The sequence below is a fragment of the Copidosoma floridanum genome, unplaced genomic scaffold (assembly GCF_036245765.1).
Source record: "Copidosoma floridanum isolate Cflo_tuat_1 unplaced genomic scaffold, Cflo_Japanese_pri ptg000006l, whole genome shotgun sequence".
Lineage (NCBI taxonomy): Eukaryota > Metazoa > Arthropoda > Insecta > Hymenoptera > Encyrtidae > Copidosoma > Copidosoma floridanum.
In genome coordinates this window covers 26,523,011-26,541,771 of record NW_028321883.1, presented here as the reverse complement: position 1 = coordinate 26,541,771, position 18,761 = coordinate 26,523,011, and the positions used below count along the sequence as shown (strand labels likewise).

Below are 18,761 nucleotides of genomic sequence, written 5' to 3'. Positions count from 1 at the left end.
CACCACCGGTAGGAGGAGCAAAAGACTATAATATATAATACACTACACCTTGCTCACGACGAGGCGACGTAGTTGTTGTCGTCTCCGCGTTTGTTTTTTCATCGCTCGGTGATTACTCTCGGACATCTTTTTCATTACCCCCCGCTCGTCCCCTCCCACCGTCATATCTCGAAGGTGACTCCTCGGGAGAGCCGTGTCGTTTCGCGAGCCAACGAACCGGCCATCGAGTACATGTGGACCAACTTCTTCTCCCCCCTACCCTTCTCGTTAATTATCGGCGCATTTGATCGGCTCCGAGATCAGCTGCCGCGCTGACCAAGCGAAAATACACGCCACGCTGCGCCTCTGATGATTATTGTGTCCACGTCGTGTACGTGTAATATGTATATCACATACACAGAGGAGAGATGGAGCACCACCAAGTGTGCGTGTGTAGTGCAAACACGCATGACTCGTTATTGTATCGATGGACACTGGTGCGATGGGTATATTGTTACTCCCTTTCTCTCCGATTGATATTGGATTTTTCGTTGACGATGCCCCTTTTTTAATTCCCGCCCATACGTATTATACGTACTCGTAAAAACATTAATTATAATTTAGCTGAAAATTCTCTCGCGTTACGCGCGCTTTTGTCTTTTTTCCGTACCGTTTAACCATGCGCTGTCCAATTGATCGTTCGGTTGGAAGGAAAATAATGGACAAGTACAGCGATCTGCTTGGTGATTGGCGGGACAATTAACTCTCCCGTACAGATGCTCTTTGATGTCGTATTATATATTAGGGGAGCGCAGTGCGCTGCAGCGGGTGGAAAGAAGAAAAAAAAACAAGCAGAATTTCCGATGACGAAACTCGATCATTGTTTGCCGCGCGTTGTATTGTTACACGCTTTGATTTTCGCCTCCTATCAATTAGAAGTCCAATGGGGCCCATTGTGGGGAGCCCGACCCGTTCCTCTCCGTTGGACGGGGCAAAAGCTCGAAAAATTAAAGGCCAATTAATGAATAAAAAGTACGCTCATTAGCCCGTGCTTCTGTGGATTCTAAACCCAAGAATCTCCCGAGCGCCGATCTCTTGGGGCAATACCTCGCGCTCGCGTGCGCCATAAAAAAAAAAAAAAAGGAGGGCTAGGCTCCACGCGAATATATTTATGTATACGTCTCCGTCGTGAGTGTAAAGTGGAAAGCGCCGCGGCCAACAATGAGGCCTCTCGCACTTACGTTTTTCTCTATTATATTGCCGTGGGCGCGATACTCCGATATAGTACTTTCGCGCTGTCGACGTATACCATTGTCCCGCGCTCGGAGATGTTTATTAATCCTCTCGCAGCGCTCTCGGTGTCGGGGCTACGGTGCGCACGTGATGTAGTCGCGCACGTGCGATTGCGAATCGACGGAGACTCGTGTTAATAAATAAATCGGTATGGGCGTATATACATTTTGTTGTGCCGAGCGATATTTGTATCCCCTGGAATTGTCCGAAAAAGCAAAAATCGAAAAAACTTATACTTTGGCTGCCCATCGTCGGCACAAGCGTAAAATCGGTGGATTTTATTGCCCAGGGAAGATTCGCAAAAAGGAGAGCCGCCGATCGAAAGTATGCCTCTCTGCACTATAGCGGACGCGTTATTGTTGATCCGCTAAATGAAAATCGTTGGGTATAGATTTTACGGCGGAGAACGTATGATATGGCCGTTGCTGATGATGATGAGAAAATCGGTTGTACGAGTCCAACGGGGCGGAGCGCGGAAACAGCTGAGATTTTCTTATTACATCTGCAACTGAAAACTAGTAACGAATGCATGCGAATTCGCGTATACGTACGATTAGATTGTTCGTTACATATATATATTTTATACGCGTATAATATATACAAATATACAGTTGTGCGGGTAAACGGTACTTGCGCGAGGGGCGCGTTGGGTGTAATTTATAAACGAGTGTATTTATTCGTAATGGGGGGCAGGGCATCTTTTTTGAGGATGCATATTATACGCCTTTTCGTTTTTACGCGCGAAGGGAGGGCAGAAGAAGGAATGTTCGTAAATTCCCGCTGGGTTATCCGATCCGTAGTTGGAAAAAAAAAAAAAAAATGGGGGAGATAGGCGCGTAATCTCCCCGAGTAGTAGTGGTAATTAGGTTATCATCGCCTAATAAATTAAGAAAGACTCGGGAGCACGCAACATTTGTATGTTACATGCGCGCGAGTGCGAGCTCGAGAGAGTTTTTTTCAGAGATTATTTACTACAAATCACGTTTGTTCGGTACATAATGTGTGTATCAATGCACGCGCGGTACAAATTGCGAACATTAGTCGGGCAGGATCGGGAAAAAGAAAACAAACTGTGTAATTAATTAACCAAGTAGGTGTTCCGATCGCTCGGTGGCGCTTGAAAAAAAAAGCGGGACTAATCGGCGAAAAAAAAAAAAGCGACCGTATCGCATCCCAGTTCTATTAGACGAGGGGGGGGGGAGGCGACTCTTATCTAAAAGGCCAAGGATGGCAATAGAAATCGTTTCTCAGCACACCCATCGGAAAATTTTTCAATCCCCCTCTTAAAGTACAGAAAAAGAGAGCCGATTCCAATTTGTATCTTGTTCCGCGCTGAAATCGCGCGTGTGCAAGCATATATATACGCGTGGCGTTCCGCCGGGGCTATTTTTAAAGTGGCCTTCCTTCCTCCCCATGGATTCCGCGAGCGTCTCCCGAACAAAGAGCATTAGCACTCCCCCCCCTCTCACTCGTGCCTTTTGTCATTACTGCTCGTGTCGTCGTTTTCGTTTCATCGCCCCGCAAAGACTCCATTTCGACGGTTATTTTCATTTATCCCAGGCGTGTACATGCATGTGTATATATATATAGGTTTTCACATGTACATACGATTCCGTATAATTACCCGCGCCCCAAGCCGATCGGCATTTTCAATTATTCTTGCGCAAGAGCGTACACGCACCGATTACCCGATTGCTCCTCACTTACCGATCACCGATACCGATCCTATAGCTAATGGAAATGAAAAATTATGTATGTAAAAAAACAAAAGCAGATACAGATCGATCGGCTGCCGAAAAACTTTCTCCCAACCCGGTCCGGCTTATCGGCGACTGGTAACCTGATGTACACCGCGGAGTGAAAAAAAAAAAAAAAAAGGGAGGCATCAGCCGCGGCGAAAAGCAAGTATAGTCGAAACGAGCCGCGGTTTTCTTTGAGCACTCGGGGGCTGCGGAATCCGCGATAATCCGGCGTATGGTGAGAACGACCGAGCGCGCTCGTGGGAGTTGGCTCTCGCCGCGGAAGGTCCTTCGCTCTGCGCCCGGCGACGTTGTTCCCCTTTATATTTCGGCGCGCGAGCGGAAGATCAGAAGGCGCCGCCTCTCGCCGAGCGGAGCTTTACTTATCTCGGGATCGCGCGCTCGTTCGGCTGCTCTCTCTCGCCACACGTGCGTGCGTGTGTGTTCTCGCGCGTGGTGGTGGTGGACCGCCGGACGCTTTCTAAATCACGGAGGAGCCATCTTCTCCTCCTCTCTTTGGCTTCTTTCCCATTTGACTCTCGATCGTCGTCGTCTCCTCTTATTTTCTCTCTTCGGGTGTGCGTACATATATATACTTGGTGATAGAACAAGGGGGGGTGTATACATATATATACACACACGGAAGAAGACGAGATGGGTGTTGTTATGCAACGAGGGGGGAGCACGTCATTCTCTCCTTTTGGGGAATGCCTTTAATATGTTTCCCACTTAAAATTGTATAACATCCGCTTGGGCCTTTCGATGTAATTTTTAACGAGAGTACAAACTGCAAATCAAAAAACCCCTGGAGAGAGGGGGGGGAGGGAGGGGGAGAGAAAAAAAAAGACGCTTTTATCTGCGTTTCATCAAAGAAAGGTATATAATATTATAAGGTAATATCGTGAAAACCCGACGATCGAGTATCGGGAATCTCGTTCCCATAGCATGGGCCCAAAAGTCAGAGGTGCCTCGAAATCTCGGAAGATATAAAGATCGATCCGAGATAACGAGGTCCAACAGCAGCTACAGCCAGTTGGCTGTGTGTACATTGTAAAGGAAAACAACTTTCGAAAGAAAAGAAGGAGCGCGGACAAGGTCGGATAAAAGTTTAGGACGCAGGCGCCTCTGTATATTCCATTATCGAGTTGGTTTTACGAGCTAACTGTTCCCCCATTCACCCATTCTCGCCCTTTTCTCGTGTGTTTCGGGCGCGCGGGCGGCTTCCGTGGCCTTTGAGTGCAGGCGACACCTCGTTTTAAGTTATTACGATTTCTCCCTCCTCGCTTTATTGTCCATCTCCCCCCACTCGGGTTGACTCTTTTGGCTTGGCCCTTGTGTTGTACCCACCTGTTGGGCTGCCTTTTAGAAACCCATGTAACCGGCTACTCTCAACTCAACTCCATGTATAGCGTGTGTCTAATTTATTGGCTTTTAAGCTGCGGCCAGCTATACGTGGAGGCTCGTACTGTGAGAAAAACTCGACTGTTTTGTCTCCCGTAATGCGCGTGTGTATCATGCAGTGGCAATGATTTCGTAACGACCCCTGGCCCAATAAAACAATTAGCGGCCGCGAGGATCGATCATCCAATAATAGCTCTCGAATCGACAATTAGATCTTTTTCTCTATCTCCGATGGCCGCGAATGAAACTCACGATAAACTTTCGAAAGGACGCGATACGCGCGGTTTTAAAAGCGCTAAGTGATACTCGGACGATGAGCCGAAAAAAAGGGGCTTTTATTATGACGCACGCGCCAGCTCTGCCCAACGGTTGGGTAACCAAATGTCTAAGGTCATCGATGTATAGAGCCTAGACCCCCCCCGCTACATATATATAGGGGCACAAAAGTAATACGTCATACACACGCACGTAATGATGATGTATAGGCTATATCGGAATGCACGCGAGTGTGTTGTGTGGTGCGGCGAGACTTGGACGAAAAAAGGGGTCCCGGTGAGTAAGGAACGCAAGCTATACGCCCACTCGCGTGTATGTATACATGTATCGGCGTAATTAACAGGAGCCACCGTTTCGACTCCGGCTGCAGGTGATCTGGTCGAGCTGCCCAGTGCTTCTCAAACGTAAGCTTTGCTTTTTACTCTTTGGTTCGATTGACCAAAACTTTTGTGCAAAGTTAATGTTCAAAGGCGTACAATAAACTTCCTGATCTGGTCAGCCGCATCCTTTTTTCAACGTGGATTTTTTTTTTTTTTTATTGTGGGAGGACGTCGTGGTTACCATAGAAAAACTCCACCGAAATCAGAGAAACGTACAACTGTACAGCGGGAAATATATATATCCGAATGTACTTATATTTTGCCCTTTGCGTGGTTGTATGGAGTCAAAGTCTGCCATGAAGCAAAAAGGATATATATCCTAGCTCGCGAGGAATGCACGGACCCTCTAATGGACGGTTCCGGGTTTATACCTTTGTACTCGCGTTTCGTTACAAAACCCCGCACTTATATATACCCTCTTTAGAGTCGAGGAATCTACATAATAACACGCCAACTCGAGTCACATTCTCCGAGGAAGCCGAGTATGGTAGAAAACTGAGAACCGTCGAAAAACACAAGCTGACGACGGCCGTAAACTACACAGAAAAAAAAAAAAGAAAAAAAAAAGAGAGTAGTGGGCGGCGAGAAACCTTCTTCTTCCACGTTCCTCGGGACTCACCCTCGCGAGCGGCGGTTCCCTTTCACTATAGACTTTTATTTTATTTTACTCCTCCCAGGCAGGTACCAAACACCTACGTATACACACACACCACCGCCGACTCGACGAGTGACGTAACGCGCGTACACGGGGCGCAAAAAAATGCACGCATCCCGCGGACTGCAGATATATACGTGAGGGCACGAGATATTTCTCTCCGACGTGCTATTCGACTTGAAAAACGCGGCACTCCTGAATTATATACGTACACACAGCTTCCTCGTAGACAGTTCAAGTTCAAGATGATAATGGCGTATATAGGTAAGAGAGAAGAAAAATCAATTAACGTCCCGCGTATCCCGCTGCGGTGAAAATCTCCCTCTCCCACCGCTCGTCTAATCATGAATATTTAATCCACGAGGAAAAAAGAAAAAGCCCCGCCGACAGGGCGCTCATCGTCATATACTAGCATATACGCATGTATCAAACGGGCACTTATTATCGCTCAGCGGCAGCCGACTCCACCCAAATCGTTGTACACCCGCGTGAACATGAGCACACACGCGCGCGTAGAAAGATACAAATGTATACGATACGCGAGCTCTAGCACAAGTCAGATCTATATGAGAGAAGCTTTCCCGGATTCCTGAGAGCACCGGCTACAAGAGATCGGGAAGGATCTGACGCACATATATATATATATATACCCATGTGCGCGGTCTTGCGCAACTCTCGAAGCTGCGTTCACGCGCCGAACACCTGCATGTATACGACAAGTCGGACGGATCAAATAGCGTGTATCGGCACGCGATCCCCTTTTTTCTCCTCCTCCGCGGAGGGTAGCGAAGAAAACTCGCGGAGCGAGGGAATTTCGTGAAGGCGCGCGAGGTTCAATTCGTGCGCGAATGACGAGGGGAGGGGGGGGGGAGGGTGTTTTTCTGCCGATCGCGGGGAGAAAGAAAAGTCCGTCGAAAATTGCCGCGCTTCTGTAAATGGCGAGGAATGCGGGGCATGAAAGTTTGCACGGGCGATTGTTTTGCCAAGCATGTCGTCGGGGGTTTTTTCGTTATTTATTTTTGTTCACCGGTGTATGTGTGGGATATGTGTGTGTGTGTACCTATAAAAATGTATCGACGGTGAAGATCCAACTTTTCCACGTGTATAATGCGTCGAGGTACCCGCGGAGCATTAATTTATATTACACGAGGAAGGCCATCTCTGGCGTTTTTTTTTTTCTTTTCTTTTTTTTTCAAATTTATTACACGTAAGATACTCTCTCACGAGCGCGGCCGACGCGACATTAGCAATAAATGCGGATATATCTCTCGTGTTAACACCAAAAAGTAAAGGAGGAAAAAAAAAAAAAAAAAAATCACCATTTACATTTTCCTGTCTGTTGTTATGAGCGCCGTAACCCGTCGTTCGACAACTCCGCAGCGTCTCTTCCGCTGCATAATGTCCTCCTCCTCCCACCTGTAACACCAAAGTCGTACAAGGCGGCGTACAACCAATTTTCAACGCTTGAATGGGGGAACAAAAAAAAAAAAAAAAAAAAAAAACATATGCACTCGAGAGCCGAAAGAGAGTCCCATTCGTCAATTGCATCGGCTCGGATTAAATCTCAGACGAGAGGAAAAAAATTCCGGCTCTTGGTATGTATTATTATCATCCGAGTGAATATACGTTTATCCATATACATATAAGAGGGCCAAGGCGTGGGTGAACGGCACTTGTGTACACACGAGCAAGCGGGACAGCCAAAGAGAGGGACCTTGCGGTCTCAGCGTCCGTACCTATAAAAAAAAAGGGGGGGGGGAAGAGAAAGCGACGAGGAATACATATATATACATAGGGAAAAGGGACACCCGCCAACAGGTGTACAATACCGCCGCGTGAACCTCGGAGTGTGTGCTGTCGTTTGCGCTCCTCCTCGCCTCCTTTTCTTCTTCTATTAGCCCTGTCCCTTCGCTCGCGCGTGCATCGTGTTGCGCGCACACGTATATATATGTATAGGCAAAAGGCCGCGGCCATCCGATCGGGGGATCGATAAGCCCGACGGGGAGAGGCTTACAAGCCGCGAATACGCGCTAATGGCGCCGCCGATGCCTTTTTTCTTCCCTCCTCCATCGATTCTTTCCCTCCCTTCCCCCCCCCCACTCCCACACCATTTTTTGCTCCAAGCTCTGTGTACACGAAGCCCACTTTTTTTTTTACCCAAGTTCCGTCCTTTTTTTCCTACCTACCATTGTTGTTAAGATTCTTTTTTTTCTTTTTTTTTTTTTTTACCATACAACGGCGCGATTTCGACAAATCTTTACAAATTGCCCGGGGACTATCTACGGGATCTCACTTGAGACACCTTGTACTCGTATACACATATCTTTCGTTTGGATTGATTTTCATATATGCAGTACGATGTATTCATTAGGGATTAATCGTCGTTTCAACAGAGTATAGAAGCATAATGCTTATATGTAAAAAAACTGGCATCATCTCATAGTACAGAGATTACAACATTCGAGTGATGTATTCTCCTGCTTATAATATATTATACGCATAAATACATATATACACACGAGTGTACAGTCGAGAGATAAGCGTGACATCACAGAGGGAGCACATGGACGAAAGGAAAAGGAAAGATAAGCGTCGACAAGGGACGTGACGACGAGACATAATATTTTTTGCGCAAGAAGAACAACAGTATGTATTGTACATGCACACGCGATCTTTAGCTGTAGTTTCTACTTATCCGTGCCACACAAGACCGGATAAAATAAACGAGATAGCCGACAAAAGTTCACACAACTGAGAGAGATCGATCGAAAGAGAAAAATAAAAAATCCCCCCCCCTCCCCGTTCACTCAGTCTCGTCGTTTCGCAAGTGCATTTATATAAGTGTACAATGTGTTTTATTAATGGTAAACCAGGGCTGCAACGAAGTATAAAATCCCCTACACACCTCTCGTTCATTCATGCGCCGATTCTCCCCCCCCCCCCGAAGGGCATCCGATTTATTCCCGATCTCCGATCTCCGAGCGCAAAGTCTCGGGCGCGAAAACGAGTTCCATCTCCACGGACGGTTTATCTATCACAATATAAATGATTCTCGCGTCTCTCTCTTTGGTAGCGTGTTGCATTTCTGCGCCGATGATGATAATACGATCGGCAGCAGTTGGTGTAGGGGGTACGGAGGAGAGAGAAACCGATCGATTCCCCCCCCCCCCACGTGTGTGTGTGTGTATATGCAATGCAGGTAGCAGCTCTGCTTTTCATCCTCTCCGTGCATCGATCGGCTTGTGCAGGTCGTTAAGGCGCGCATTAAAGGTAGGTGTGTACGTGTAGGTATACACGCTGCTCGTGCATATTATAACATATATACCGTGCAATCGGAGAAGAAGGAGGAGCAAGTACCTAGTAGTCTCATCTTCTCCTCCGTCTTGTCTCTCCCGTGTGTTGTTAGCTCGCTACTGGCTCTTGCAGCAATATAATATCGTGTATGTACTACTATACTCTCTCTCTTGCGTAATCAATGCGATGCTCGTGTCTTTATGAATTTTTCATTTGCCGTGTTTGGTCCAGTCTCTTTTTTTTTTTTTTTTTTTTTTTTTTGCATTTTGGTTGTGAAAAATAAATTTCCTTCCGTTTGCTTTGTATTACACTCGGATCGGTAATAAAACCCAATCTATGTGCAAACGATCCCGGGGTGCAGCACAAACACAGTTCCTCGGAGGAAAACAATTCCACAATTCATCCAAGCTCGAGCAGCAAAAAGAAAAAAGAAAAAAAAACTCGAAAAAAAACTACAGCTGAAGCGAGCGGGTATACGTATATATAGTGCAGGGACGACCTCGAACTCTGAGGGGGCGAGTGTCGCGTCTCTTTCCCTCTCGGGTGTACACACACCAGCGCGAACTTGTCCAGCCTCGAACTTGGACCCGCGCACAGGGAGCATCAGGCTCGCCGATCGATATACAGGGGGGGGAAGGAGCTCCTGCCACGCGCGCATCCCCTGCGTGTCGTGGTGAACACACACACACACACACATGAGGGTTCGCCGGGAGCGTTAAAGGGGGTCACCGGTGCCGTGAGCTTTAAAGCTCAGCTTGCGTGTAAACTCTACCGTATCCAGCTTTAAAGCTGATGCGCACGTGCCTCTCACCCCTGACTTACACCTATGCGTTGTTGCTGGGGTATTTATCTACGTTTTCCCAAAGTATATATTATACAATGGACGCTATTCGTCGTGGCAAGAAGTTTTTTATTTTTTTTTTTCCAGCACGATCCTTGCGCTGTATGAGGTACTTGGTCGAATGAGAAGTAGATCGAGAAAGACACCCGTGAATGATAAATTTTTTTTTTTTTTTTTTCTGAACGATTCAAGTAATCACAAAACGTTGTTTTTTAATGCACATGGAAAAATTTTCTGAAACCTCAATACATGAAAAATCGCGATCAAATAACATGAATGTTGTATATTTGTGTTGTTGTTGTGATTTTTCGTTCCCCAACACTGATATTGTACTTAAATAATCATTTGTTTTTGCCGAAAAACGAAAACAACGGGAACAATGAATCTTATTTTCGTGTATACAGAATCATGTCGAAAATCCGTACGGCACATAGATGGGCTTAAATTAAATAGTTCTCGATTACCGCAATCATACATCAAGCACAGCCATCGTACTAAAACGGAATCAATTAACCACGCCCGAGTACAACCAACACGAGCGCGTATACCTAAGATCAATTTCACTAACCTCCCCCAACACGTACACGCGCAACCTTCAACTCGAGAGAGGGTTCAAAGAGAGAGGGAAAGTACAAGCGACATTGAGAGTGACGTGTGGTTAAAAACTCACCCCCGGCGAACAATATACAGTAGCAGCTCGTCTATAGCCTTCACCGGAGTCGTTGACAGCCACGGGCAAACACACACCACCGGCTCGCAAGTCAAAACGCGTGCACCGGTGACCGATACAAACCAAAGGGCAAAAGTAGTATATATATATACATACAACGATATACCCCGTACTCACAGCCGATCCTCCTCCACTAAATTATATACGTGCGCGTAATTATTGCACTACTTGAACGACTGTACCATATATCTACCCATCATCCATACATAGCGTTACATTACATCACGAGGGAGTAACACACAAGAGAGGTCCAGGGGAGCGGAGCGAGCGCGAGATGCTCGCCGCTCAAGGTCGGGCCATCCTTTGCAGGAGAGAGCAGAGCCTGCATGCGGTGCAGGGAGTGAGGCGCGTGCGGCGGCGGGCTTCGGCGGCTACGGTGGGTGGTGCCGATACCACTGTATGCACATACACGTATACTGCAACAGCTCAACCGGACTAAATCAGCTGGCCGATGGTTGTGTGTATTCATCCCCCGAAGAGAGAGGGCAATCGATTCCCTTCCCGTAGGGGGAGGCAGCATAGTCAGGATTCACGGTCAAGGTCGCCACCCGGCGAGAAGAGAGGGAGGATGCTGGGCGCGCGCGCGTCGGGGGTGTCGACTGCTCTGTATATCGTATGCATATTACGTGCACCAGTGGTATACATCCGTGTACGGGGCGCCTGGAAGCTTCTCGCTATGTATATGCGATACACGTACACCAAGAGGGAGAGGAAGAAATAACGCTTTGGGTGGGAAGGGGTTTGATAATTTCGTCAGGTATTGCAGTAGCCCGTACACGTATACTGTAACGATCGCCCTTTGGCTGCGCTGCCCATGCCCATCGAGTCGTTTATACGACGATGGGAAAAGTCGTTATTTATATACACGCGCTTCGGTTGCTCGTTAGCGGGCTGTGCTCTCCCTCCCTCTCTCTTTTTTTCTTCATTTTCCCAACTACTATTATACGTTTCGTTATTTGTTTTTTCTTCTTCGTATTTTATGCTTTTTTTCTTTTTTCCCGACCGGGTTATCAATTTTTTTATTTATTTTTTTTTTTTTATATCGAATAAAAGAAAAATGTATGTATAGGTATGCTAGCCCTATATCGTCTTTTGTAAATTCAAGAAAATGATGAGTTTTTTTTTTTTATTGTTGGTAAACAAGACATTTGGATTGGTTCAAACTTACGCAACCGAGAAGTTGTTAAAACTATATGTATATATACCAATAGTGACAGCCTCGTCGACTCTGTCTCTCTCGGACTCACCTGAAACAGAGGGAAGGAAAAAAGAAACAAATTATTTATTGCATTACAACTCGTTACAGCATCAACTTTCAAATTCAAATGAAAAAAAAAAAAAAAAAAAGAAAAAAAGAACCTGCGTTCAATACGCGTATATTATCATCGGCGAGAGATCGACCGGCATATACACCATCATCGACGTCAAGGCCGCCGCGAAAGCTTCCCCGGCATTCTAGGACACGGAGAAAAAAGATAGCGCACGCAGTATGTATACACGCGCTATGTCTGATGCGGCGATGGCTCGCTCGAGAAATAAAAAAAAAAAAAATAATAATAATAAAACATCAAAAGTCACGTCGTATGCGTACGTGTATAGATGCGACCCCCCCCCTCCTTATATACACGATACATAATGTGCACACGATTGTGTTGGAGTTAGGCGTAGATGCGAGAGGCAGTCGAGCGAGTCTTTGGCTGCAGTTTAGCCTCGAGTGAGAGCGTAGGCGGCTGCACGAGGGAGGGAGGGGGCGCGCACAGGTGTAACTCTGCGTATAATTAACAACCCAGCGGGACCGGCCGGTATATTTTATCCGAATCGTCGCGAGTATAACATCCGACGCGGGCTGTGAATTTTATCGATGACACAAGGACGGGCTATTGGTGTATGCGCTCCTCTTCCTTTTGGCCGAGAGCACCCACAGCGGGATACTTTTGCATACTGTAGGCCGCAGCTGAGGACAATCATTTACGTAAGGATTACCGCGTCGCGGGACAAATTTTTTGGAATTTCGCTGTAATAGCTTGATGAAAATCAACGGTACAAGGTACTTTTTCGTTTGCTCATCGGTCCACAAAAGCGTTTTTTTTTTTTTTATGGAAAGTAAAACTATATAGACCCGCACACACGCACGCCAGAGAGGAGACATTAGAGGGAGAAAGCGTGTATAATCTTCCTATTCCGCGTTCGGCGAGAAAGTATACGGCAGCTTCATTTTTTTTTTTTTTTTTTTTTTTTTTTTTGATCGTTACTCCTCGATGTTTATACATCTTAAATTCAAGGCTCAGCCTCCCGCGCGTAAAACAGTGCGCGCTGCTTTCCGCGGTAATGACTTTGGAGATTACGCTCCTTCTCCTCCCGTTATTATTATTATTGTTATTTATCACGGGAGCGTATATGTTTACAACATTTCGTACCACAGATAGATTATGATTGATCGTCGCCATTGGTATACATGTATATATACGTACATCAAAGGAGGAGAGGACCGCGCGCGCGGGTTTGTATTTCAAAACGCTCTCTTCGAGCGCGCGCTCGATAATTCACCTCAGCTTCCTCCCCGAGGTATATTCTTAATTGCGCGCACCCGCGTGTGCGCTCGAGGAGCTCCGTAACCCGTGAAATATTATGTAAATACGATTAACAGTGATGGATTTGTGGATACGGATTACAAACGCATTCCTTGTGTATATGACATATGAATTCTCAGTGCGCACGTTGGTAATCTTTTATTTTATGCGCGACACGTGTACGCACGTGTATAGGTATGATTATTGAATCGTCAATTAATATCTCTTTTGCTATAGCTGTGGTTATATTTATTCCTGTACCTGTAGTATCTCTATTGATTGTAAAAATAATCCTCTTCGCTTTCATCCGTGACGAATAAAAGGAAATCGTTATCGATAATCCATGGAAAAAAAATATATACCTGTCTAGAGTGTATTCTATAACTGGTTGGCACAACTTTACGCTTACTTTTATGGCAAGTCGTACCATTGACTCAGTTCAGGCACACAAGTGACGCAAAGGGATGCGAACGCATACGAACAATTAAAAAAAAGTTTCGATAAACGCCGTGTGTCTTTACCATCCGATCTGTTCGGTCGGACGTTTTGATGGCTCGTTTAAAAGATCATTTGGTGATTTATACCGAAAACCAACAGAAGAGAAGGCCGTGAAAAGCTGGAAACAAGGAGACGGTGAAAAGAGAAACAATAAAACTGGAAGTGGCCCCGCGCGGCTTGAATATACCTCTGTATATGTATATACACATGTACAAGGAGGCTCCTCTCACTCTTAAATATTCATTACCGTTACAGGTGTAGTAATAGGCCGTATCTAAAATAAAGTACCCGCGCGGCTGCTGCCTTTTTTTTCTCACGCCGATGTGTGTATTATATATACGCCTCCTCCTCCTCCTCCATCGGAATAAATTCGAAAGGCCCGTGCAGCAGCGGCGGAGGAGATCGCTGTCGTCAATCTCCGAGGCTGGACGCATGAAATAAATAAAAACAGAATACCCCGGCTCGGATTTTCTTTCCTCCCATCCGAAGAAAGCTGCGTTAATTGTTGTTTCTCGTTTCTTTTTTTCTTTCTTTTCTTTCTCAGTGTATGCCATTAGGACGCACCTGTGCGCGAGATTTGAAATTTTGATAAGTCAATAAATATCGGCGGGGATCGATAGATCGGCTCGTAAAGTCGGTGAGTGATCGTCGTCGATTCTCGTACAAGCCCGAAAAGTATACATATATAATACGCGCATACCCTACACACGGGTACGCATGTGAATGTATAAAACGATGCGCTAAATCGCCCGACGTGTCGGGATAATTTAGTGGAGAGGAGTTTTGATGAAACTCATATACGTTTGAATGGGCCTCGGGAGGACGGGTGTCATTTTTCAAGATTAAATCACGCAATGTTACAACAACCGAGGGGGAAAAAAGCCACCTCGCACCTCCTTCGCACGCGAGAACGAAAAAAAAAAACTCTCCCCATGCACCACTCGAACGTACAGGATAACACTGTCCGCGCACAAATGAAATGAGCCAAAAGATCGATTTTCAAAACCGAAAATAGTGTACTTGAAAGCCCGAGCGTATATATAGCAACGATAAGCGGTGAGTCGGCGAAGGGGGCGCCATTTGATTAAGCGCGGTAGCCACCGCAAGCAGCCGTACGGGGGAGCAACACACACTGCACTCATTCGCGCAATTACGTCAAATGGATTTCCTAATTGCGCCGCCGGCGTACGGTATACGCGTGTGTACAGTCCGGCCACCGAGAGATTGCCCACGTTCGATCATCAACGCGCGTGCTACGCTTTATATATCATACATTGGACGGTCTGGTGTGCATGATGTTATGTGTGGACGGCACGCGCGAATTGTTAAAAAATCTTTTTCCTCGACTCGTGTATGGGTGGGGTGCTCGGGTGGTATACCTACGCGGAGTAGCCGATCGATCTGTATACAGATGATTTTGTGTTTCTCCACTTGTGACAATTATATGATCGTTTTGTTCGAACATGTGCGTGTCTACCGTCGTTTCCCCGTAATGACGCTCCGCGGGCAGTTGTAACGTATATCACTTTTCCAAGTTCTCGGGATGATATTACGCGATACACACTTTTACGTGGAAATGTTTATCCGGCCTCCTCCTCCTTATTTTCTGGTACGCGTCTCGTCAGATCTACACTTGGGAGAAACAAAGAAAAAAAAAAAAAAAAAAAAAAAGAAAAGAAAGAAAGAAATTCGAGCTCCCACACGCAGAATAATCACCGATTAGCCCACTTGCGCGATGTTTCTGCAAAATTATTTCCACCGGCGACAAAAACTCTTTCTCTTTCTTAGCACCATCTCCGCGCGTTGCCAGTTTTCTAGCTCGTATACCGATTTGCCGTCACTTTCGCGTCACTGGAACACTGCCAGCAACGAGCATCGCTTCGCTGCCCCCCAGCGGCGGACGAGGGGGGAGGGACACCCCGTTTAAAGCTCAACGTGTGCCACTGCCCCTTAACTGTATCTTACGCGTAATCTCTTAATGCGAGATTTTCGAGTGTAATAACGAAATTTATATATTTTATTCGCGATACAACCCGAACTCCGTTGCGAGACGTGTCTCCTGGACAGACACGTTCCTAAAGTCATCCCGACGCTTATTTTATTCGTCACCGGAATATATTATTCTGAAAATCGCTAAATTATGACGCGCTCGGCGTTTTTATATACACGTATATCGGTTGGGGGGTGGGGGAGGAGTATCGGAGAGAGTAAAGATTCGATTTAATTGTATACCATCATAAAAAAAAAAATAATAATAAAAGGCCAATAGGATTCGGGCGAAATCTGGCGAGGAGGATCGCGTCGACCGCGAGTCTGGCGGAATCGATGTGCGAAACAAAATACGCCCGGAGAAAGGAAAAAAAAAAAGGCGCGTCTCCGATTACAGACAGCGCGGCAGACTCGGAGGCGCGGCGGCGGCCTACTTTGCTCCTTTTACGTTATCATCCAAAGTAAGGGAAAGAAAAAGAGAAGCCGTTGTTTTTCCCCTTCTCTTTTCCAAATCCATCATACATTCATGTGCACCTGTGATGAGGCTCGTCTTTTTCGTTGCCACTGTTGATTGAACTCTGGGATTACCACGAAGCAAGGAAAAATCATCAACGAGCCAATGCTGCTCCAGCAGTGATCGGTATAGCGAAACGAAAAAGACCGAGTCGCAAAAAGTGAGCACACAAGGCAGGAGGGGACAAAAGAAAAGGCGACCTTATCACGCGTCAATAAACTTGGCAAGCTCCTCTGCGTCTTGTCAAGCACAACCCGCGCTCTATGTACTTTGTATGCATATTTCAGCTCCTATAAGTATATATACACACGCGCGCATAGGAGCAATGATTGCTCAACCGAACAATGTGTGTGCGTATCGGTGGTTCATGGGAGCGATTATGACGAGGGGGAAAAAGAACGAGACAGAGCGGCCCCGTTTTTTTTTCCCTCCCTTTCTTTCTTTTAAGCTGCGCCACACCGCGTGTTTATATGGACGCACAATAATATTTTGCCGATAACTGTCGCGCGCTCTCGCTTTTATAAAATATACGTGTACAATAGAAAGGCGCCTGCCACCGCAGCCGGGAATAATAATGGTCAAGGGTAAAAATTACACACTTATTGTCGTTTCGCGGGAAATTGAGCGTCCGGTTTACTCGGATCGCGTAACGATCGCGCATTATATATTATGTATATTTTTAATCTCCGGAGAAAAAATTAGAATGTGTTGTTTACGAAACTTGAGTAATTGCTCGGATTGTACACATAAATAGCCAAAAGGGGGGGGGGGTTATATAACAATTTATAAGCTGAATTTTCTCGAGAGATACCCGGCATGAATGAAGGGGTAAGAGAGCGTCCGGCGCGATTGTGCACAAGATGCTATATTTACATCGTTTTACTTATATTATTACGCGCGCAGATGCAAGTGCAACGCTCGTGACGTGTTTTTCATTCACTCGCTAGTCAACCTGTATTTATATTATTCACAACGAGCCGATTGAGGTACGCATCGTTTCGAAATATCTTTTTCCTCTTTCTTTCACCTTTTCCGACGTTAGAGGAAGAAAAAAAAAAAAAAATACACGTAACGACGTATACATCGGAAAAATGTGCTCGGGAGGAGGGAGGGACAGTACAGTTTTTTTTCACACGGACGGGCAATAGCCGTCGGCTGACCTATCACCGCGGCACTGGTTCCCACAGGCTTAGATTCCTCGATCCCCCCTCTATACCACCTATTTAACCTCACCGACGCCCACGCGAGGTCGCGCGTTAATTACCATACATACCGGTTCTTCGTATGGCCGGTGCGAAGACGCAAGTCGATCGTGCAAAATAACTGCCTTATTATGGATGGATTTCACCGGCGTACAGCCAACACACACACACAGGAGGGGGGTCTCTCTTTTTTTTTTTTTTTTTTTTTTGCGCGTCTCTCCATATCTTTTATTTATATTTCGTCGAGGGCGAGGGGGGAGGGATACTCCTTGCGAGTGCGATACATCGTGAATAATTTCACCGGCCGTATGATTATTTATGAAACGCGCGGAATTTTTCGGCAACTTTCCAAGATTTCGCCTCTCCGTATCCTTTTTTTTTTTTTATTTCATTTTATTTTATTTTCGAAAAGGGAGCCTTGAGCGAAAATATACATAATAACCAGGGGGGAAATCTAGTTTTCGGCTCTGTGAAAAATCAATTCTCTGTCCGTCGACGCGAGCGAAAAGAAAGGGGGGGGGGCCTGCTGGCGCGTGCATCGTCTCGTGTGCGTATATAATACATATATAGGGATGAGTATACGTATATACACGCATCATAAGAAGGTATGCCTCGCACGCGTCGAGGTGCCGCGGAGCGTGAAGGAACGAGGGGGAGAGCGAGCCACCGACGCTGCAGCGCGTGCAAATAGTCAGGGGGAAGGACGTCGCAAGCCAGTTGGACGTGGGGGCGAGGAACGCGAAAGAATTAGACGATGCGCGAGAGATGCCCGGCTAATTTTGTAGCAAAGCGAGGGGGACGCGGGGCTCGTTGGACCGATCGGCCTGTCCGTAAGCCTTGACTGCGTGACGTGACGGCCGAGGCACATCGGATTTTTTTTTTTTCGTGATGTTTGATCAACCTTTTTTTTCCCTCTTCCATGGACGGGCATTTATTATTGATTTTTTTTTTTTTTTTTTTGTTCATCTTCCTTCACTCGATATCCAAACTCTTGGGAGACGGGTTTATTAATTACTCGCCCGCTGCGTCGTGTATTTATGTAACACGAAGAGAGCGACACTATCAGTGAATTTGCGTTCGAGGCGTACGTTGATATTTCATTTCCCCCTCGGTTCTTCGCAAGAGGGTAATCCATAAATCTCGAGCTCCGATAAAAGAGATATATCCCATAATCTCGTGGGCTACCAAAGTGCTGTTGTCTTAAAAAAATGCCCGTACGGATTACGGTAAAACCTCGGCAGCGAAATTCTCCCACGCACCTCTCGCTCGTAAGTACGTAGGGTAGGAGGAGTTTGCTCGACGAGGGGGTGAATAATATAATACCCAAGTACACGTAGACACTTGACGTATAAACGAAGGGGGAGCAGCTAGAGGCGCCTTTTATTAAGTCGCGCGCGCGT

General features: G+C 46.3%; 1 protein-coding gene across 2 annotated transcripts in view; it reads right to left on the bottom strand.

Moving 5' to 3' along the window:
• Nucleotides 1-18,761, bottom strand: part of klu (zinc finger protein klumpfuss) — a 44,682-nt gene that overhangs the window by 24,001 nt on the left and 1,920 nt on the right. The window contains exon 1 of one of the 2 annotated variants that reach the window (XM_089598554.1): nucleotides 10,529-10,843. The exons of the other annotated variant lie outside the window; for it this stretch is intronic. The gene's annotated coding sequence lies outside the window, so the exon portion shown is untranslated. Of the gene's footprint in view, nucleotides 1-10,528; nucleotides 10,844-18,761 lie in introns of those variants that run through there. 2 annotated transcript variants of the gene reach the window in all.